The 25,357-nt window shown below is 31.0% G+C and overlaps 1 long non-coding RNA gene across 1 annotated transcript; it reads left to right on the top strand.

Moving 5' to 3' along the window:
• The first annotated feature begins 3,969 nt into the window (after positions 1-3,969).
• LOC143070851 (uncharacterized) lies at positions 3,970-9,538 on the top strand. Its single transcript, XR_012976740.1, has 3 exons — positions 3,970-4,217; positions 6,785-6,819; positions 8,934-9,538. It is a non-coding gene; the product is annotated as an uncharacterized LOC143070851 (long non-coding RNA).
• Positions 9,539-25,357: the final 15,819 nt, after the last annotated feature.

Genomic DNA, 25,357 nt, shown 5'->3' on the forward strand with positions numbered 1-25,357 from the left:
GTTTTGGAGACGTATGTAATGGGTTTACTTTGAATGTAATACGAAAGATGAAACAAAAAAATAACTGTATGGTGGGTATATGAAAAGGAAGGGTTTTCGATTAGAATTTTTTGTGATATCTGCTAATGAGACTTGCCATAGAATCTATACATGTGCAACACGATGAATGACAATTGTAGTCATTTTTTGGTCTTTTTGGTTTTAAAAATTTGATTATCCCTGTTGTATCTTCCTATTTAACATTAACATTAAAGATATCAATTGTATTGCAACCTGTTGTGATTAATGAGTTTTCTATCATTGTTTAAGGTCAAAATAGAACTTTATCAAAAACGTGGATGAAATAGAATCAGTTTAATTTGTCTTGAAACTTCTGTTTAGAAATGATGTTTGATAAAAAATAAAATAATAGAAATGGTAGAAGAGCAGATGATTCTATTCAAAAGTACAAAAAAAAATAACGAATTACGAGGGAAATCCAAAATAGAAAGTGCTTTATCAAATAACCAAAGCTAAAATACATAAAACGTATGGAAAATAACTGCCATCTTCCTGACTTGGTACAGGCATTTCCTTATGTAGAAAAAAGGTTATTTAAACCTGGTTTTATAGCAAGCTAAACCTCTCACTGGTATGACAGTCGCATAAAATTTTATCATATTGACAATAAAGTGTGAACAAAACAAACAGACACAATAGGTAAAAAAGTCAAAAATAGGGGTACAGCAGTAAACAATTATTAGTTAAAGACCACAGACTTCTACGGAACATCATATCAAAAGAATAAAGTGTTAAGAAAAATATAAGAAGTTGAAGAGGACATTACAGTATTTCTGCAGGAATTTAACTCTCTTTTTAACTTGAATGTTTGCCTTTTCTTTTATCAATCCCTAAAAACGGTTAAATCACAAAAATACATTTATTAGAGTCAACAGACTACTTCAACCAAATATCCTATTTTAATGATTGCTATTCCAAGATTTCAAAGACAACATTGTTAATGTCGACAGAAACCATTAACTAAGTTTTCTTTGACCAAATGTTTGTTGTAAGACTTTGAGTGTCAACATGGATTCAGATCAAAACTTTGATAGTGTTAACAGGGTATTAAATCGACTAGGTTTACATTTACGTCTGATATTTCATTCTTTTTGTAATATTTTTTAGAATTTTTTTTAACCTTATTCACATTCTGTTGTTGCAATCATTCGATAGAAAATTGTTTAATACTCTCCGCTACCCACAGGAAGGGCAATGCTGCAAAATATGAAAATATTAACCATCTATTTTACGTAAGACCGTCTTTATTGTCATCGGTTATGTTGGATTGCCCGGTCTGAAAATCAAAGTTATCCCTTCTCTATAGTATACCTACATACAGTAACTACTTTAACCCTCCCTATGAATAGTTACAAGTATAGTATACCTACATACAGTAACTGCTTCAACCCTCCCTAGGAATAGTTACAAGTATCGTTTACCTACATACAGTAACTGCTACAACCTCCCTAGGAATAGTTACAAGTATCGTTTACATTACCATTTGAGTTCATACAGCTTATATACCCCAAATTAGTCCAAGAAGGTTGTTATTGAGTGTAATCCTTTGAAGGACTTAAATGTTGCCGGACAGCTGATAGTATTGCTTGCATCCGACAGTAAAATTCGAATTCTAAATACAAGGGCTATGCATTTTGATCGACAAGAATAAACGCTGGAACATTTGTTATGATTGATGGAATAGATTTATTGAATATAAGCGATCTCAATGTCGGTCAAATAGCGCCCATAAACCCTTTTACTTCCTGTGCGATTATGTCACGATACAAAAGTACACCATTAAAACGAATCGATTTCTGGGGTATTCAAATTCTAAGAGTACATAACCATAAAGAAGAATAATGCTTCTTGATGTCTGCATTGTCCGTTAGCAAAATTATGTGCAATTATAGACCTAAGACTAATAATTTCTGTAATGGTTGTGCGAAATGCGTCTTTCATTAACACAAACATGTTTTCTTTGGTAAAATCAATTGGAGATTAAATAATGTTATCAACATACACCCAAAAAAATAAGTGACATGTCCACAAGAATCATGCACAAATAAGTCATGCAGATTTGAGTTTAACCAGATATCTTCAAATGCATCATTTTAACCAGAATTAAACACCTTTATGTTTGTCATTTATTTGGAGTGCCTAAGGTGGTTGGGTTGTCTACATAGTCCAACTACTGTATCACAAGCCTGACAACTTTGAGGTTTTGATTGACTACACATATTAGTTGTCCTGTCGCAGGTCGGTGGTTCTCTTAGTGAACTTCTGTTTCCACCAACAATAAAGACTACGGAAAAGCTAATAGTGCTACAAGTTGGGATAAACACCAATCAATCAATCTTTTTTTTATAATTTTCATTTTCTAGCTAGTATATATAAGCCATAACTGAAATAAATTGAATTTTATGGCTAATATGGTTAAATAATCTTAAATCAGGTCACTAAAATCTGTTTTTATTCGATTTCATTAAGTATTTGTGTTTTTGTTATGATTTTCAATAAAAATGAAATCAACAATCATTTATATTATACATACTATGTGTGTGTGTGTGTGTATATATATATATATATATATATATACAACTCGTCTAAACATCAACCCAACAATGTTAGATCTGTAAATTTGCTTTCGCAAATTTTTGGTTCTTCCCTCGCCGGGATTGGAACCCATGCTACTGTGATATCGTGACACCAAATCGCCTGCACTGCAGCCGTCCCGCTAGACCACACGACCACCTGGGCTCTCAAAAAAAGAGCTTTCGCTGGCCGTGTGTTACCTTTCCTCGTCAGTTTTAATCTAGCGGCGTACTACAGTACATGATATATAAGGCATGAAGATGTTATTGTTACAGATCAGCTAAATTATCTATAGTAAAGGATCCTACAAATTAATGTAATATACAGTCACAGAAAATAATTATATTTATAAGTACGTCTCAGTCAGTGACAACTCTACAACAGATGTATCCATCGGATCGCCATCAATGATGGTGATACATGGCTGTGTACATAATGTATATACAACTCGTCTAAACATCAACCCAACAATGTTAGATCTGTAAATTTGCTTTCGCAAATCCCGGCGAGGGAAGAACAAAAAATTTGCGAAAGCAAATTTACAGATCTAACATTGTTGGGTTGATGTTTAGACGAGTTGTATATACATTATGTACACAGCCATGTATCACCATCATTGATGGCGATCCGATGGATACATCTGTTGTAGAGTTGTCACTGACTCAGACGTGTATATATATATATATATATATATATATATATATATATATATATATATATATATATATATATACGTCTGTATTTGTATATTCTCCGGGTGCATTTATAGAACTACATTCCATTTTATCTAAGCTTTTAAATTCATACTAAATTATTGACGACTTTGAAGAAGTCAAAACATTAACTGCCTACTGTGTTATTAACCAACTGTATTTTCAAATATTTTGTACACTTAGGATATAACAAGATAGTCAATAATAATAACTAGTCCATTGTTCTCTTGTTTTTCATACAGGTATTAACTTATTATCAAGAATCGTGATAGTTCATTTAAACTTTAGGTATTTGAGAAAGGTATTATTCGTTCATAAAAATCTTGATACTTTAATATTTCTGTATCAGTGTTTGTTTCCTCCATGAAGGTAGTCCTCACAGTTTATCATTGTGAACGAACATGATGCGAAATGTATATTTTCAATTTACTATAAAAGCATAAAGTTCCCCAGCTGTGATTGAGATCCTTAATATAAACACAGGTGTCAGTCATTTTATAAATATTTGTAATGACGGGTACATCAAACATTTAACTGGCATACATAACCTTAAACTCTTCTTCTGTACTATGAATTCAAATGACATGAAGGTTGGCTAACTTTAAAAAGATAGATTAAGAAATCAAAACTGCAAGACAGTGATGTTCCTGTATACCTTTTTTGATTGTTAATAGAAAATCATATACGTACGTCCTGTATGAATACAGGCATTATGGAATTATACTGAATGGATCTATGGGAAAAAATGTAATGAACAAATATTGGAAATGATCAGATAATTTTAAGAAGCTAAGAAAATATCATTGTTATGTGTCTCTTACTTTGCACAGAGCAAGCCATATATCAGGACTGAATATTTGTAACTGAATAGTAAGTAAAGAACCAACTAGCAATTCATCCCGTTAGTCAATCAGTGGCGGATCAACGGGGGGTGGGGGTGTTCCGTATGTTGGAACCCATCCTTTTTTTGGCCGATCAATGCATTTGAATGGAAGCATATAGTTGGAACTCCCCCCCCCCTTTTTACTCTGGGTTGGGACCCCCCCTTTTTTAAATGCCTGGATCCGCCACTGTCAATTACATGAACGTATTAGTTGACTAAGTATCTAAATTGATTTGTTTGTCTTTTGAAAATGTGTTCCCCGACCAGTGTTTTATGAACGTTTGATTTGCATTATGATTGTGTTTTTGTTATGCCTGGTCTTTCCTTGGAATCAATTCACGTCTTTATCTTTGTCGCTTTTAAACATAAGTATTATGAAACACTTAAGCAGTGATAACAAGTGCCGGAAGTTCCACAAATCAGCTATTGTTCTTTTAATCTGTTCTACTGAATTACAGTTTAGTTGAAGTTTAAAAGTACTACTTATATTTTTTCTATGGAACACTTCTTTTCTTTCTTTTTTTTTTTGTTTTTTTTTTTACGGTACTTTCAAAGCACAAAGATTAGTTTTGAAAAACTGTTTTTAATAGAAATGTGAATCAACAGAACGTTGATCGTTTACAGTATATCTACTGACCAACAAAGATATTTACACAATAATAAAATCGCACTTCGACTTGTGTGAAAATATGATTTATAATTCAATATCATCACTACTGATAAAAGATTACAATTCATAGTTTATCTGTTTAGTCTAAAATGTGCAGTTTTTCATCGGCGATAACATAAGTTCATGTCAACATTGGTGATCTCTGGTGTTGTAATGTTTGTTTAGTTATGTCATATTATCGACTGGTAATGCGAAGGCCGCTATCTTATCACGTGACCTGACATCTTATCACATGACAGCACAGTTTGTCGTCTTCCTGTTTTCAAAATCTTTCACTACTAACAGATGCCTCCTTCATAAAAACAAAAACCTTTATCATAATTCCCATTGAGATTTTGTAATAATAAGATATCATATGACGATGATTTTTTTTTAAACATCTATCATTACGGAACATCTCAGACAGGTACCAAAATAGTTAAAGAAAAAACAATATAAGGATTTTTACTTTTTGAACAGGCTTTTAACTTTATGTTTGCTGTGTAAGGTTGGACAAACCTCGAGGGACCAACAGTTTAAAAGCTTCAGTCAATAATGATTCTTCTCTTATTTCCTAGTTTTACGGTAATTGGATATAAGAAGATGGGGTGTCAAAGTGCCAATGAGACAACTCACCATCCAAGTCACAACTTTTTATAGCTGTTTGCTCATTGTTGAAGGCCTTATGGTGACCTAGATGTTAGTTTCTGTGTCATTTTGGTCTCTTATGGAGAGTTATCGCATTGGCAATCATACTACATCTTCTTTTTTATAATTAGTATAAAGTAAACCATTATAGGTCAAAGTACGGCATTCAACACTGACATACAATTGGCTCACACTGAACAGCACGCTATAAAAGGCCACCAAATAATCGGTGTAAAACCGTTCAAACGGGAAAACCAACAGTCTAATATATATGAAAAACAAGAAACGAGAAACACTTATGACTTTGAACCACACCAAAAAAACGAATCTGTGCTGCATTACGTAACAACGACTCCATATAGTTGTCTTGGTTAATACTATTCTAATAGTATGATGATGTCTATTGATAAGATAAGTTTCTTTTTGTTTTTCAGTAAATGCGCATAAACAGAGGTATAGTCCTTTAATTATTATTTTTCAAAAAAATTATAAATGTTATATAATATAAACTTCACTATTCATTGCGTGTGCACCTCATAGAGAAAAGAATGCACTCATGTCAAAATTCTGACTAGCCTTTAAATTAAATATTAATTCGTGTTTAAACAAAAAGGTATTTTTTTAAATTTATCTGTCCTTTCGCTTGAAAAATCTATAAATCTAATCAGTTGAAAGTCTGATATATTCAAGTACGATCTTATCCCTAGTCAAACCTGGCTGACAGATGTCTGTCAATGGTTGACTTATCTAATCCTATATTTGTACATAAATGGAGACATTTGGTCCAGAAAAATTACGCTTTCTTATCGAGAAAGGTCATATACTAATACGGGTTAAACGATTTGTTTGCAAACATTGTTTGAGCGGGAAATGTAGTTTTCACACTATTTGACGCGTTATCACCATTACTGTTTAAGATAAATAAAACTATAATTTGTTATGTTTTTTTATTTACTGGCTGCTGGTAAAAAATCAATTAAGAGAAATATAAATCTTGACATCAAACTCCTTGACCTACTGTGTTTGTTTGGTTGCTTACATTTTAAAATTAGTTGCGTTGGTGAAGAACATTATAAAATTGCTTCGTTGGGGTTTTTCCTACAGCCAAAAAAAATAGGAAAATAAAGATGGAAAAACTACTTCTCATGTTGAGAAGACATGTTTGTATAATTCCATATTTTTTATTCACAACCAATTATGCAAATTAAGATTAATAATATCACACAAACTGATTTATGATGAATCTTTTTTTTTCAGGTGCCAAACTCAAATACGGAATCTAACGGAAGAAAGTGAGCCATTAATTAACAAACCAATGAAAAAGAAAAGATATATTGTTTCACCTTATTTTTGATTTTTCAGATACTGAGATTTATTCAAAAATGTATTTTTATCAAATAAGTTAAATATTTTTAAAATCATTTCCAAATTTTCTACAATTGTCTATTAGTTGTAGTGTTATTCAAGCCTTAATACAACTTGAGGACAATTTTAGTACCAAAATCTAAAACAATAACATGATATTTGTAATATTTTCCATTGGAGAACATTCAGGAAACAAAATGATTCAATTTGGATTCGAAAGACAAAACACAGCTTTGATACACTTCCAAGCCGGTTGAAGTGTTTAAATGCCATTTATTTCCTTTTAAAAAGAATGGTATACCATTGTTACAGTTATTGGTTTAACCAGTTACCTCCACTACCTATATATGAGTCACTAGAGTTCAATCCCTCAGGTCAATTGTAAATTTATTTTTTCCGATTGGATTGTGAAGGTACTGACCAAAGGTCAGTGGATTGTTCTGGCAACTTGTTTCTTCCCCTTCTAAAAATTCCTGTAATTTAGGTTTTTTATTTATTTATTTACAGAAGGAGCGTTAAACCTTATTAAAAATCGAAAGTTTTGTGTATGTTAGTTTTTATGACGAGAGGTATGTTCCTTGTATAAAAATCACCAGAAGAGATTAATTCTTTTTTAAATTCCTTCAAAATCTACTTTTGTAAACTAAGACACGCCTTTAAAAAACATTTTAAATAACATTAATAGGTAAACTATGTAATTGTTGAACACTTGTAAAGTATAGCAGACTGTAACAGACCACATATCTTATTCTGATCATAATGTTTTAATGTAATTGAACATTTCCATGTTTGAACACTGATATTCTTTACTTAAGAGCACCACTAATTGATATGATTTCTCACGTACACAGAATAATTACCTATCTCAAGAGTTATTAATAATATTGGTAAAGGCAGAACAAACAAGACACAAGAGAATTGTTTGCTAAAGCTCTCATACTAGCTGTTTGTACAAACTATCAATCATTCGTTATAACTTAATGGATGTTCTGTTCTTGTGTCGCCTAAATCAGTGTGTCGTGTCTCAATATACCCAATCTGTAGAAATGATAGGAAATGTCCACTGACAAGTGCTTGGAACGTCTTGTCCAAAGATTGTAAAACTTCTTCATGGTGTCCATGCTTTACTTAAGATAATTGGTTTGGAGTATTTCTAGCTACAAACATATTGACTGTTTATCTCCAAACTGAAATGTAATAAAAAAAAAAACAAGAATATAGAATAGCAACAAATGACCTCCACGGTTGATCCACAAAGTAACAAATACGATATTTGGATATCAATTTTGCATTCCTGCCTTAAAACTGCACAGTCTAAACAGTAGTAGATTTTTATACATTGAATAAGTAATATTAAGATTTTCGTCATATCTTTACTGTATTGGTCAAAACTCGATAACGTTTGTCTGGTTTTGGGCAGAATTTGCGATATGTTTGACTCAATTATTTATTAACACTGCGTTACAGAATGTACATGCATTGCACACCTATTCAGTTTATATATGTTTTTGCCACATAAGGTTCAAATCCTTCCTACTATGGTATACGGTTTATCGGTTTTTGTCTACTCTTTGTTAGAGTTTTGGGATAAAGCTAGGCATATTTATACATTTTCATAACTGTTTAAACAATTTGATATGTTTGTTCCAGTCTCGAGGTTCCAGGAATTAGTAAATTTTGAAAGGGGGTTTGAAGGCAGCAAATCTGATTTGTTTAGTTTTTTGATAGACGACCATAGATGTTGACGTCACAAATTAACACTTGTTTGCAGATGTCATAGGAAATTAATTTATTATATGAGTGATTAAACAAACTTTGTTGAAGTGTAAATTTTTAATCAAATAAAACGAAAATATGAAATAAATGGCTAATAAAACACTTTTTCATAAAAAATTAAATTGTGTCACATGCGATATATGCCAATTTTAAAGTTGCACCTTAGATGTTATTTTTCATTGACTTCTACCACATATATCTTTTTGATTATTATTATTATTAATATCACTATTATCAATCTATCATTCATGTTTGATTTTTTTAGAATCATCATGGAGTTCCAGGCCAATATCAACATACCATTGTACAACGCAAACCCGGATAAGGCAAGAGAAAAGTCTTTAGTTTTTGTTTAAATAAATTGGAGAAACATGTCCTTAATTTTGGTGCAAATGAAACTACAAAATTTATGTATTTTAAAAAGTGGTGCAAGCAAAACGTTAGTGCAAATGAATCGTGTTGCAAAGGGAGAAAGATGCATAAAATATACCTTATATAGAACAAAAATGTTTTAAAACACGTTTGTTTTTTCATAAATCTCATTTTCTATATTACATGAATTTATCTTGTATACTGTGTTTCATACTACAGTAATTTATTATGTCCGTTTCTGAAGACTGCATATAGACTACATATAATTGTTGTTAGGAATATAGTTATGATTCTTGTATTTAGGGTTCATTATTGGCATGTTTATATCAAAATGTGTAGTTTCCAAACTAAGGGTCTTTAAAGGTCTATCCCCAGTTTCTTCTATCGTGCCGTATCTCTCATACTTTTCAACTATTAAAAATTATAGTGAATGTGTAATATGTATTACGTAAGCTGTAATTCGTTAGTATTAGGTGCATCATGTTAAAATAACACGTTAAGCAATATTTTTACAGCAAAATGATTGTTAACATTATTTAAATTTGACCTCATGTCAAATTATGACATATATAGATGTCGCTGCCAGCATCAAGTGAGTGTCTATTTGTTTTCTTTTTTTCATAACCTTCAAGTGATGTATTTTGCAACATGCATGTAATATGAAAGGTTCGTGAGGTGATTTTCTCACGTTAGCTTGGTTTTTACAAATATGATTTCAAATATGATGTCAACATAGAGGTATTTTTTCTTTATTAAAAACGAGTTTAAGATTCAGCCGTCCCTTGTGTACTATTATTTGCCTGTGTATCTTTTTCTGTGTTTAGTCATGGCGTTGTCAGTTTATTTTTCGATCGATGAGTGTGACTGTTCCTTTGGTATCTTTCGTCCTTTCTATATAAAATAAAACTGCAATAATGAAAAAAAAACATTAATAGTTCTTTCATTTTTATGAAACTTGCTACTGGATGTTAAGCAAACAAAAATCAATCATATGATATGTTAACATCACAATAGGTATGTTGCATTCATTATCATGCACTCTGTCTCATATCAGCTTTTCAAAAATGATTTTATAATTGGAAAAATGAGTCTGCCCAGCGGGCGTCATCTTGGCTGTACGACATATCTAAATGTGATATCTTGTTTGAAATCAATTGACTTCTGTTGAGAGAATATTGCACTTTCTTTATCGACGAGTCTGCGTGTGGCCTAAAAGAAGAGTCGGTTTTACGTGTCAAAGTATACATATCATTTTTATTTTTACCCTCATACGTATAGTGAAGGTCGTTAAAAATCGCCATACCATTGTTTACTACAGTATATACTTTGGCATTCATATAAAGGTTAGCGATTCGAGGTTATGCGATGATTCGTTTTCGACGTTTAATTTGAATAACTTGATTTTTTTAGTAGATCCAGAAACAGGTATGGAATTGAGATTGAAAATGGCGGGAATCGCCAAAGAGACAACAACCATCTTTGGGAGAGTGCGGGATTTTCTCCCTGTATTAAAGACCCAGTGGTGGCCTTCGTCTGTTTTTTGCTCTTTGGTCGGGTTGTTGTCTCTTTCATACATTCCCCATTTCCATTCTCAATGTTATATTGATATACTGTTCCAAGATAGACCTTCATCCTAGTAAGAGATTCGTCTAAAAAAATCTATTTTAACCCACCACTTTGCCAGTGCCAATTCAGAACTAAAGTTGTCATTTTTAATTCGTTCCATCAGTTGAAATTTTAGTGTTTTTGTAAGTGAGTTTTAGTTTTCGGTTTATAAATAAATAAATACGCTGTTTTTAGAGTCAATAAGGTTTACAAAAGAAATATATATGTAAATTTTATTGAGATTTTAACCGACGTTGATGGTTTTGAAACGAGATTGACAGCTTAACGGTTTTTTTATTTTCTTAAACTTTTATATTCAGTTCTGGGTATTCCATGATTGAGAGAGCTAGCCAACGTTGATCCTTTAAAATTGCATGATTGATGATGGTAATTTTTATTCTCTTGTTTTATTGTAATTGCATGAGTTACATATTCCAAAAAAAGAATTCTGAATTACTTATAATTCAATTCGGAAGAATATACATGTAAAAAAGAGGATGTGGTATGATTGCCAATGAGACAGCTCCACAAGAGACCAAATGACACAGAAATTAACAACATTAAGTAAACAACGTCCTTCAACAACGAGCAAAGCCCATACCGCAAAATCAGCTGTTAGTTTCAGTGGATATTGTCAGAGTGAATGGAATTTGACATAAAAGATTTGGTGAATCAAGACAGGGTTTTACCTCCACTCCCCATCCTCTCTTCCCCAACCAAAATGATTTCATAACAACTTTAAGCTTCAAATTTAAAAAAAAACGCAAAAATATAAAAAATGGTAAGAAACTAGACACATTTCATGAAAAGAAGAACAAGCCTGATTTGATTAAGTTTTATATACAGTTGTTTCATGGGTGTGCGCATCCACATACTCAAAAGACAATACAACTTAAGTAAAATTAAGATGTTTTACAAAGTGTACTTATTACGTTTGTACATAGGGAGCTGTCAAATGTAAAAACTATGTTTTTATTTTCTGAGGACCTTTTACCAAAAGTATGTAATGGCAAATTCATGATAATGTATGGTAACTTTTAAAATTGTACTATATTTTGGTCTAAATGTAAAAGCCTAACTGTCCTTACATAAGCAAAATACATACAGAGGTCCTAGTACGATGTTCAATGGTAGAATAATGTTCACATTTTATGCCAGGTTCTAAATAGCGACGACGGATGGTTTGTTAACCAAGTCAGGAATATATAAATTCGTTTGATATGTAGTTTTTGATTTCGCCATTTGCTTAGGGACTTTCCGTTTATGACTTTCCTCTGGGTTCGGTATTTTTGTTATTTAGCTTTTTTGGTATACTAGTAACCAATATGAATCCTAATTATTGAAAAATACATAGAAACGATATTCACTTACGGGACGCCTAACTTGTGGCAGTAACATTAAAATACATCTATTTTATTTGGTCATTTTTTAACAGCAACCTTAGATGTTATTTTCAACAAGCCCTATTTGTTGAGTTCCAGGATCCGCCACACTGATTTATTTGCGTTGCTTTATTCGTTACCATTTGATCGATGATGGTTTAACACTGCGTCAGAACACATGTCTCGGCGAGAATAAATTGTTACGTTACTTAAAATGATATTTGTTATTGCAATAGGAGATAATTTAACTCCTTATATACAATGCAGAGCGAACCAGCGTCCATTTATTTTCAGAAATAATTAAAATGAGCGTACCAGTTTGATAACTAAGGTCTAGTTATATGTGTACTTGCATGATCCATCTGAATACCTGTATCCAGATATTTTACCATCAGAACAATATCACCTATATGAATGTTACTATATAACAATCATTAGGCTGGATCATTTGACAAAGAGGTTTTATAAAAATTAGAGCCATTAAAAATTCATTAGCGTTGGCAGTAATTTTGTGGCGGATATTTGTCATTAATCTGTCAGTCTGTTACACTACAGACAAGTGTCCTATCTGTGTATTATTACAGTCATTTAGCTGACAGAATAAGTGTTGCCCATTTAGAAAAAAAGTGTAAACGATTTGGATGTAACCGAATCATTTCGACTGAAATAATGAGGGTGTTAGTATATTCTGTTATTGTGTGTCAGAAGTATAATAAATAAAACAGTTTACTATGTATTATGTAATAATGAAGTTGAAATTTACTACCAACAAACGTGTTTTCGAACGTCAATATTTCTAAAATTTGTATTGCAGGCGTCTCCATTTGTATAATGCAACTATAATAAAAATATTTTTTGTTTTATTGACAAAACTCATTGTCAAAAGGTTTTTTTTTCTTTATTTTCTTTTTTCCTATGCACCAGATGAACACCCTCAAATATAGGAGTCAGAGCAGAACTGAGACTCGAGGGAATGAAAGAAGAAAATAATAACAAGCCATTGTATTAATCATATAAAATTATTTAAACAACTTTTGGACTAAGGGCAGACGTCTCATTGTATTCTAAGCATTCTTTCATTTACCATTATTATCTTGTTGTCTTTCTCTTTAATTGCAGCTTTCCGGTCGCCATTACTGTTTTGTTATCTTCCTCTTTAGTTGTATCTTTCCTGTTATATTTGATATCTTGTTGTTTTCAGTTTAAGTTGTAGCTTTGCGGTTATTATGTTGTGTTCTTCCTCTTAATTATTTTGTTGTCAGCCTGCGTTTTATATGTAGCTTTCAAATTATCATTATAATCCCGAAGAATGGCAGGTGGCATACTTGAAGCAGGATATCATTATGCGAACCCGTAAGGTTTACGGGTGTTTAATAGTTTTGTGTCGTTAAGCCCTTCGTTTTCTGTATTCTATTCTTTATCGAGCAATTAACTTTGTCTTTTTTTTTTTGTCTTTTTTTTTTAACCTTCCGTTTACTCGCGCTTTTAATTTTCTCTACGAATAAATACAAACAAGGGTGGTATTTACAAAGGCAGTTCTTAAAATCCTTCTATAGTATGTTTTAAATAACTATTAGAGGACCTAAAGAGTGGTCGTTGTTGGCTTTACGTCCAGTGACAAAAAAGTGAATGATCATTCGTACTTTATTAAAGCACAAATTACACCCATAAGAGGGCCAAAGGCATGACAATTACATGTAATAACAACAATTTATTGGCGACATTAAAATTTACATAAAAAATAGAAATAACCAAAACATTAAACACAACAAATGACCTCAATTGCCCCCTGTCCTGAGTTCCATAGACTGTTTAATAAAGAACCTAAAAATTTCACTTGCTGTCTAGTGGTTGGATTTAGTATATATTGGATTTTTTATAAGAAAAGTCTTTGTATTGAGTTTTTAAATCATTAAAAAAGACATGTCTTAAATCATCATTTATTTACATATTAGAAAGAAATGGTGCGAAAAACAATATATGACATACATGTATTTAGCAATGAGAGTCATTCTGTCTGTTTTCTAGAAAATTATTGTACATTGCAGAGGCAGAAGTTTTGCCTGCAACAGAACTACTAAAAAAGTTGTTGCAAATGTTATTTTAACTTGCTTTGATCTTGGTTTTCTTCTACATAGGGCATCAAATATAAGGATTCTACTGCAACCGTAAGTTGCTACGTTTTCATAGATCCCACTTAGACAATCGGACACCCTCTTTGGCATGGGTTTTATTGGCGGATGGGACACCAGGGATGACAATATTTTTTATATCCCAGTGCTTATTCACCAACTTTTCTTATGTATCTTATCTGATATAAAACTATTAAACTGCAATAGTTTAGAAAGCCATTTATTATGAAAACGGTTTATAGAAGAGATCTCACTTGTAGAGATCCTTTTTTTAAGGCACAAATAAAAAAATGACCTAAATGACACTTTCATCATATGACTGAATATTTACACTACCACCATCAACAAGTCAACATTTTATAAACTGATAACGGTGACATTGATATAAAGATTAGTAAAATAACTTATTAGAAAATAATACTAAAAAAGTAAAAATATATCATCGACAAAGGTGCGAGCTTAACAATGGGTAATGAGAGTTGTAAATGGGGAACAAAAGACAAGATATCTATTACAAACAGCAATCAAAAAGCCTGCCTTCAAACATTTCACCTGAATTCCAAATAAAATCAAAGTCAACTCAGGTGTCAAAAAAGGTACAAACAATGCGCAGGTTTAAAAATAATTTTACTAAAGAAAGGAGAAGGGACGAAAGATAGGTAGTGAAAATGCAACGCACAGAAAATATATATCTGTTTGACAAACGTGTCATGATGACCATCCAATTCGTGATAATGACCTTATGTGGATAAAAAATATCAGATACTAATCAATCTTCCAAGGGTTTTTAAAGATGATTAATCTCAGATTATTGGAGATGACAGTTATCTTAAACCAGGTTTCATTGCCGTTTCAAATTAATCTTGTTAGAGAATACAACTCGGCGAAGTTTTCAGAAGAAAGTCTTAAATGACATATGTACTATACCTTTATATACTTTTAAAGTACTATCAAGTTTACTTCTGACAACACAATGTATTAGGTAATGAGTGTATCATCCTAATATCATCTTACTTAAACAGAAACAGTGCATCTGTTCAAATTCATAGGACTGAGAGACAGAACTATTCATGGACTAAACCTGAGACTACTATAACACATATGTGTTATAGTAGCCTCAGACTAAACACTGCAATGGAAAGTTGCGATTGTAAAAAGGAGATATTGCTCATTGGTTTGAGTCATGAAAGCAGGTATAAATCAACTCCCAGCTCATATTAACCGTGTGCAGTCAATGAACATTATTATGAGTATCCAAATTGATTAAAAAAGAAAACTTTTACATTAACTTACCTTATAAAATGGCATCATATGCAAAATTCGTATGTATCGAATAGATTTAAACTGATGAATTTGATATAATAAATACTAAAACGAATATTCGAATTGCAAAAGTCATACTACGAATCATTAAAATAATGCATCTAAAAGCATCAACATTTTGGGACCGGGTGCTTTCTAATTCACCAATTTGACATTGGAAAATATGCTTTTGATATGCGATTGGTTATAGTATACTAAACGGTACATGAATAGTTCCCCTTAAGTGGTGTCAGTCAGTCAAATAAAGGAGTAAGCCAAAAGAGATCAACATTTTTATTTTATTTCAAAGGGAACAAGGTATTTTTATTTATTGACATTTTTCATGTTCTTCATGTACTAGAGTTGGTTTTCATTGAGTTTGACGTAAACATTTTTTTCTTTGGTTGTATATACCCTTTGTATAGCTAGTTTGAAATCATGCTCAGTACGGTTACGTGCGATTTGAAATATGCAACATTTTCCCGAAACGATTTGTAGCATTTTAATTCGAACAGTACAGAACCGACAGTATACCCGGGAATATATATCTGGGAATGATTTGATCGTTGTATGTACTCGGAGAAACAGTAGAACCAAGTTTTCGGTGGTAGAGGTAAGTGTTCTGTTTAAAGTTCTAAACAATATAGAATGAAACACTGTGTATTCACTAGGAGAGAAGATAGTATCCAAAAAGAAAAATATCGCTTAGGAATTTTTTTTTAAAGAAATTAGACATGAGATGACAAAATTCACTTGTGCGAAGTTGAAAAATGCATGTAAAATATAAAAGAAAATATCAAAATATTTAATCAATATAACAAAATTATTTTATTAGGTGGTGAGGTCATCATTTCGCAGCAAATTAAAAAGATAAAGAACATAGTCAAAACTATTTCATATTTTTCCGGTTATTGCCATTTTTCTAAACATCTTTAAAAACCAGTTTACATGTTAAAAACTACTGTGTATCCTTAATAAAGAAAGAATTTGCCTTTCATAATCTACCATATTGTGTAAAAACAATTCTGTTTGAAAGATGTGAGACCCACCTATCAACATTGCAAAAGGTTTTCTCATAATATAAATATTCCTGTATCTATTTCAGAAATCAACGGAAACAAAAGTATGAAGTGTGATTAATGAAGGAAAAAGCTGTGCTTTTTGTTATATAACGTAGACAGATAAATTGACCGTCTCGGTTTCCTGTCGGATGACAGTAAGATCTTATTAGGGATAAAACCCTACAATTCTTCATTAAAAAGTTCCGTAAATAAATGCCTTAAAGTTGAAGCAAAATCAATAAGAAAAACTTGCCATGATTTAAAAATGAATTACTGCAACAATAGACAAGATTTCCATATTATCTTAAGGTTTTCTTCTTTAGTTTCAATTTCCCCCCTCTAGTCAAATTTCGACTTAAAAGACACGTTGTTAGACAGATAAATTATTATATTATTTAATAAAAATGATAAATTGTTTGCCAAGAGTTTGACATAGGTGGTAAACTTTTTTCATTCTGATTTATTTTCAGCTTAATTTTGTCCTGTATTCTATAACTACCTATGATAAATGATTTTTCGATGCTTCATATCAACTGACATATGCACAATTCAAAATTTAAACTAATTTGTCTTGCAAAACTTTCTTTTGACGGACAGACTGCTTTATTAAACAATCTTTGAAGGCCATAAATTCGTCTCCTGAAAGATATGCGGCAAATGTGTTCGATGCACAGTATAAATCAATCAAATTGTTAATAATAAAGTAAATATTTTATGATAAAGTCACAATTTTGTCAGATGATTGCAAAAAGATTGGGAAAGCGAGGTTTCGGTTGTTTCAGTCTAAAATATCCAATATACACAGTTTTAGACACTGAATATAAACAAAGCAAATCCATAGAGAAACAAAAATAATGTCTTTCAAATTATTTTTACAGTTCAGAACATTAAAAATTAAACATTAAACTTTTGGCATTGCGTTTCGTGTTTTTGTCCATTTAATCAAGGATTTGTATAGTAGCACTCTTATTATACAAATTCTGGATTTAATTAACTTTAGAATAGGAATTTGATCATTTACATCAATATTTTCAGCAAAATACCGATTTCGCATTTTGTGTTTATAACTGTTGACAAAACAGCCAACAACCTTTTCCCCGTTTGCTGAAGTTAACTGAAAAAACCTTTTCCCCGTTTGCTGAAGTTAACTGAAAAAACCTTTTCCCCGTTTGCTGAAGTTAACTGAAAAAACTCAAAACTAAGATCACTAAGTAGAGAACTTAGATACGGACAATTTCTACTGAAGTTTTTATCGTAGAGAAAAACGCGTCAAAAACAACTGAACTGACAGCTTCTATTGGACACTTTAGGGATCCCACTTTCCCACACCACATAAATATAAATTTCGTTTTATATAAGTATGTTGTTCTTTTTTATATTTCTCTGAATAATGTGTAATTCATTGCATAGACCAGTGCCACAGCCTTTGCCTTGAAATCGAAGCGGTAGGTAATCGAGCTTTTGATTCGAATTTAGAGACTTACTGCATATGACTTAGATGAAGAACAACTATAAAATTGTTTATCTTATATCTTTATATTTTGTTAAGAGCGTGTAGGTATATTTTTCGTGAATTGATACACCATAGCTATTCTTTTAACTAAGTAATTTTAAATTAAAACTTTAAAAATGTTTAATTAGTGATACACTTGTGTTTGGCTTACATCAAACAGTCCAATTTGAGTAAAGCTGTTTAATGTTCAAAAGAAGTCATGTCTTTACGAAATCATTTTAATTCAAATTTCTCTTTAAGTTTTTCAGTTCCCTTCTTGTAGACGTATAAATGTTACAGCAAGCAAAAACTTTATTTCTTCTATACAGTTTTTATTTTAATATTTTCCAACATTATTCTGTTGTGTGAAAAGTTTAAGCTAGAAATTTGAGAACTTTAATGCATTACTTTGTTCTCATATAAAATCATATTATCGTTCTTGATTTTACAAATTGAAAATCATCGATGAAACAATTTGACAAAATTAATGATGTTTTTATTGACGTCTTCTTTTATTGTCTTCTTCTTCTTTTTCTTCCTGGTACGGGAAAGACTCCGGTGCCGGAGTATGGAATTGTATTTGATTGTATAATTGTTTGTTTGTATTGCGTGACCCTTATGGGTGTAATTTTGCAATAAAAATACCATATTTCAGTTGAAGTCTGATGAAAATTGGTCGTATTGTTATATTATATACAAAAGACCGTATAAACCTAAGTTAGCATGCAATCTACTGCATCGTAATGTGATTTTCAAATTTTATTTTCTGTGTCAGCTCACTCTATTTTTCTTGGCTTTTCTTATATGAAACTTAGTCATTTCCAATATACAAATATTAATGTTGTGACATCGATTTCTTGATGACACGTTGCTAAGCCATTTGAGAATTACCACCGAGAAAACTCCATTACTGAAGATTATCAAAATATAGAAGATGTTGAAGACGCAATGCTGATAGGACAGAAAGCAAACCTTTGTGGCTGCTTAAAGTACATAGATAAAAGAGATTGCTGTGTTATATTGTCATAAATTCCAGTTTGGTTTATTTCAAATTCTGTTTGATTAGTCTGATGTAGGGGAATGATAGATATAATCTAATAACACTCCACGAAGAGTGCCAAACTGCCATTCAAATTAGAAAAATCACACTTTTTTGACTGAAGGTTACAAAACAAACATATTCAAATCATATAACGTACAAAGACAGGTGATTGATCAAATATGCAAATTAAAAAAATCATATTATGATTTAGTTCTACAATAAAAAAAAAAGTTTTGTATATAAGGTCACCTGAGAATGTATAATACCTTTTCATAGCTTTCCTCCTCAGTGGATCCAACAATTTTCAAAAGGAGGGGGTTTCAACCATATGTCCCCTTTCAAATGCATTGATCAAAAAAGGGGGTTCCAACTCCCGGACCCCCCCCCCCCTGGATATACCACTGCTTCTTTTTTCATTTTAAATTTTACAAAATAAAAATTATAAGATTATAAGAGACTTAATTTCGCTGTGTTCGGGTATAGTTTTATGCTGTTTTACTCAAATGAACCGTTATTTGTACTTGTAAATGGTTCATTTGAGTAAAACAGCATAAAACTATACCCTAGAAGGCAACATTTTTGTTCATTGTTCCCTAGTTTATTTTTTCTAAACAACTGTTGTTTTATTTTTTATCAGATTATAGAGGCCATCTCAACACATTTATTTATGTTTTCAAACAAAATATATTGCAATTGATAACCATTGAATTTTACTGTTAGGTATGTCTTGATCTATATTATATTTATACAAAGTATTTAATGTATTTACCTTTAAGAATTGGTTTATCATTTCTCTACTGGTTGTTTGAAACTTGAATCTCATAACAACTTCGGAAAAACAAAAATCAAAAACAAATTTGAAAAATTCAAGGAATACTAATACGTTTTCCTTGTTTCGAATAGCAGTTGTCAGTTCTTTTTAATTATGTGAGTAAAGTAAAATATATATTTTGACATATTACATTTGCGTTAGCTAGGGTGAATGATGAAGAGTGTATACGTAAAAGAAAAATACATTTCATTCCATTATTTGATTAAGGAATTGGCAGGTACAAGTTGTTTATGTTTATTGCACTCAAAGTTTGTAGATCGATGACTTTCGATATCTTTCGATAAACTTTGTATAGATAAGTTTGGCTGCTTGGTGGTGGGATTTGATTCTTTTCAACACATACAAATAAACGCTCAAAGTTTGATAAAACATGAAAAATATAATCTTCCAGCAACTGACGTGTCTGACAAATTGCTATCTTACAGAAAAATATAACGTGTGAAAAAAATAACAGATTAATTAACTTATTTTCTTTCATTCTGTTGAATGAAGATTACTCGTAAACTTTAATGCATTATGAGGAGGTCTCTTTTTCTATTAATGCATGTTAAAGGCTACTGTATTCTGTAAACATACATATAGTCTATGTAAAAAGTGAAAATATTAAAAATACCGAACTCCAATAAAAATTCAAAACGGAAAGTTCTTTAACAAATGGCAAAATGTAAATTGATGACTAGAATTATTTTATTATTTTCCAAATAAATAAATTTGGTGTATTTACTGTCTTCTGATTGGTTAAAAGAATTAGCTTTATTTTCAATGTTATCAATTTTTATGACGACACGCCCACTCTAACGTTGTGTATTCATACGCAAATATCTGTGTACGTTGTTATTCGTATTAATATACATCTTTGAGCCTTATTTTTGATAGAAATTTATTTATAATTAATGGCAATAATTTATTTTTAATTTATTGAACCATAAAATTAATTTTTGACTCTTCACATTTAACATAATCCGCTTCGCGGATTATTCAATGTGAAGAGTCAAAAATTAATTTTATGGTTCAATAAATTCAAAATAAATAACAGCCATTCATTAATTATTTATTATGCCTCCAGTCCGCACGATACATGATTACCCCTGTGCGTTCTTTCGACTTTTTTCGTAATGTTTGTAGATATTAAGGTGATTTTGGTTTTTACGTTTAACAATCAGCATGGATTTCATTTTGGATAACTCACTTTTCACGAAATAACTGTCCTTGGAATGAAACAACAGACTGGATCAGTTTTTTTTAACTTCACGATTTATCAAGACTTATACTATGAATAAAAGGAGACGTAGAGAAAAAAATCGATGAGACAACAACCCAACGACAAAGCAATCAATGAATATCTAGAGGACAACATACAGTTTCAACAAAAGACAGACGCATAAATAATATGCAAGCTCTTAACTGTCTCGAGCCTATAAAAGTTCGAAACAAATTTAATAGCAACAATCAGAGATCTGACATTCAAATTGATTCTCCAAACAGCGTAGAACATTAATATGCGACTTGTTTCTGTAATCTTACCGCTCGAAAAGCACGTTCTACGTGATATATGTTTCGTGCGAGATAAGTTTGTTGTTTAAGTGTCGAACATCTTGTAAAGCAAAGATTTACAGAAAAACTAGAACTCGCTAACAGATTTACTGATAAATTGATCTATTGTTAGAGAAAAGGCTGTTTCTGTTCAGTGATAAAACCTGCATTCTTGTTTCCGTTTAAGATGAATTTGTATTTCATGTTTGGTGTTACGTATATTTGCATCTTTTATACATTACAGCACATGCAGATGTCGCCATTCATAGCATTAGATATAATATCCGGCTTGGTTAATATCGTAATATCTTGTTTTGCAATGTTTTATCCTCGTTTTATTCATTTAGTTTAATTTTTCACATCCTTTATTGCAGTCATGAGGATTAGAAATCTTGAACATTTCTTTATATTCGTTTTGTAAAAAAGTCTATATTATTCTGGTATACTGACATGCTTAGACAAAACAATATGAAAGAAAATTGCATAATAAATCTGAAATTTTGATTATAGCAAAGACGAGGATAAGAATGCATGCATGTTTAGTAGAAATTGTTACCAACCTCTAGTATATGTGAATTTATTTCCTTTTTTCTTTTTTTTAAATTAAAGTGATTTTAAGCGAAAATGTATCTCTAGTTTTATTCATCAAAATTGGCGGCCTTTTGATAGTCAGTACTTTGTTTAAAATGTTCTTGTCTCATGGAATAACACACACATATATATTTAATAAAACTATGACACAAATTCCCATACGTTTCGGCCATTACGGCCTTCTTCATTGGAATCATATATATATATATATATATATATATATAGGTAAATGCCTTAAAAACAATGGATCAAGAAAATAACAAAAATAGAATCACAAGCCAGGGTTATACCGAATGTTTCTAAACAAATTGGGAATTTTATATCTCTATATATTCAATTTTCACGCTATATAAAATTAAGAATTTATGGAAAGATTAATTTAAAAAAAAAAAGATGGCAAACAAATCCACGAAGGAAGTGTACACCTTCAAGTAGGTGTGGATATTTGAAAACTGTAGAAGAAATGCACTACTCAAATTAAATTGGTACCATTTTTTACAAAGTATGATGAACAATTACAAAGAGACCTCGTCCGCAAATTAAGACATAAAATTAAACAATTCCATTCATATTATAGCAGATACACAACTTCAACATTTGCCTTAACTTTCTGTGAAGTTAAGGAATCAGTCTTTTATAACTTTGCTGAAAATTACAAAGGTCTGTAGGGAATTCCGCAAACAATTCCATAACAAAACAGGTACAAAACTAGTACACAAAATAAATACCTCATTTCTCTGCTCACTCAATTTCACCGCACTATTTCCCTGTTATTACGAAATAGTTAAAATGTGTTTTTCAAAATTATAAATAAGGTAGATCTTTTGAAACATGAAATAAAAGAGAATCCTTGTAAGTGAAACGTGCATTTGTTGAAAGTCTGTTAATTTCTGTGTCATTTGATCCCTTATGGGGAGTTGTCTTATTGACAATCATATCTTCTTTCTTACATGAACCCATATTGTGTTATATAATTAAAATTGATATAAATTAAGGCCATTTAAAGTAAAAATTCAAAAAGTAATTTATACATATTCAAATCCTCAACGCTCGTATTGCAACTTCTGGAACATATGATACTACATGTATTTGACACCAAAGCTAGAACCTCTTTTGTCACGTGGCGGCTTACTAAATATATCACGTCACTCGAAACTATAAATAAACAGTATTTGGAAGGAGTTGAAGATCTGTTCTGTTATATGGCATCCAATGTTCGATTGAAGTACATGCTTCGTACTTAAGATAAAACCGTAAGCTTAAAGCCATCAGGAAGTATGCCAAATAAAATACAAATTCAATAACTATTATTAAGTAGAAGACGATTACTTAACTTCATCTTAAAACTTTTATTTTTGTAGCTGTCACACTTTGTTATGTAATACTGACATCGCAATTGTCTTTTAATTCTATTTATGTCTGCTTCTTTTACTTTCTTAAAGTTCAAGTCATTAAAATTTATGATAAAACATGAATGAAGAATAAATATATACACTATAGCACAAGATGTCTAAACCACACATATCTATGCAATCTGTTCAGCACAAGTTCAACGAAAACTAAGAATCAACACATTTAAAGGCACACAGCAACTCAGTTTATTGATACCCGTAAATGAGTATTGGTCCTTATGTTTCTTTTTCATAGGTTTATCATTCAATTTCAAAATTTTCTCCAAGTACAAGTAAGGGTTTCAATTGAAAGAACAACATAAGATAATGTATTTCGTATACTTAATTACCAGTAAAAAGCCGATGTATAATGCTAACAAAGACGGATAAAAGTAGATATCACAAAAAAATCAGTAAATTGTCAGAAACCAAAGGAATTTTAATGTTTATAGATATAGGAAGCTGTGGTGTGAGTGCCAATGAGACAACTCTCCAAAAGTATGTCTGTTCATGTATCGCTGACGTTGCTTGCAGATTTTCAATTATAAAGCAAAGACCTACTCTAAACCGTCATCTAAAGGGACAGGTACCAAGCATTTACATAGAATTTGTCGATATCTATAAAACAAATCTTAGAATTAACAAGAAAATTCTATTTACTCAAAAGACAGATGAAAAGTGTGTTTCAGCATCTACTACACTGGATAATATTCCTAGATAACTCTGTCTTTTAACACTTATTATCTAAACAGTGTTCAGTGACGAAAATAAGTTGGTTCTTATGTATAAGTTAATTTATTTTTCTAAGATATGCAAATATATCAGTATTTATTTTTCTTAGATATCTATGCAATGAAGTAATGATAAATAACTGTTATGAACAGTGTGGGTTGAAAGACAGACGTATAGTATACAAAAAAAATATACGACGGAGTGTTTACATGGTCATATTTCAAAATTAGATTGCATTTCTAATTCAAGCAATGTTTTCTCAATTTCCCGTTCGCATATTAGTACGTGTTACTAACAATGTCTTCTATGTTTATATGAATTGCTGTTGATTCAATTTCAGACATAACTATTTGCCTTGCATGCTAAAGTTTATACTTGATTACTACGAGCCTTGTTTTTTTTATCCACACAGATATATATTGAACATAAATGATAAAGTATCTCAAAAAGGCTTAAATTAATGCATACTGAACGAACTTAACGAACTGTATAAATAGTTTGTTTGCATACATATTCAATAAAACTCAATTCCATGGACTTGATTTTTTCCAAATTAACCAAACATTGCAAGACAAAACCCAACGTTAGACCGTATTTATTATATAAATTAAACACTGATCTAATGATAGTTATAAGTAAGAGGTTTTTATTGATTCTTTAGTGGTTAAAAGTTTATTTAAATATTACAATAAATGCATTTATGGCATAAATTGAACACAATTTGTAAGTGCACAACCTCTTTTTTCATTGAATTTTATAAATAAAAGATAATATTTGTAAAATTATTTTAACAATATAACCTTTTAACATTTAATTGGTTTTTTGGAGTACTCAATAACACACTATATATCTCCAAATAAATTAATTTCAAAATTACTCACTGCAAACATAGTTGGGTTTATTTTCATTTGCAACGGGTAGCTTGCACTCTCTGTATACACGTTATCGAGATTTTATATTCAAATGTATTTTTAATTCACAGTGTAAATTACGGTAATATTTTTATTCCTGACTTCACACTCGTTTTTGGTTGGGATCAATGTGCTCAAAATTATAGTTTCTGTGTTGCCCTTTGTGAATTATAATCGTCAACTTTTTATAGTTTACCCATCTGTCCTTTTTCGAATTTTTGTTATTGTTAACTATCTTGTTATCGTTTCGTTTTTTTTGTTCTTTTATTAGACGTCCTTCTTTGGCAGTTAATGTTTTTTTTATTCTGTTT

The sequence above is a fragment of the Mytilus galloprovincialis genome, chromosome 4 (assembly GCF_965363235.1).
Source record: "Mytilus galloprovincialis chromosome 4, xbMytGall1.hap1.1, whole genome shotgun sequence".
Classification (NCBI taxonomy): Eukaryota; Metazoa; Mollusca; class Bivalvia; order Mytilida; family Mytilidae; genus Mytilus; species Mytilus galloprovincialis.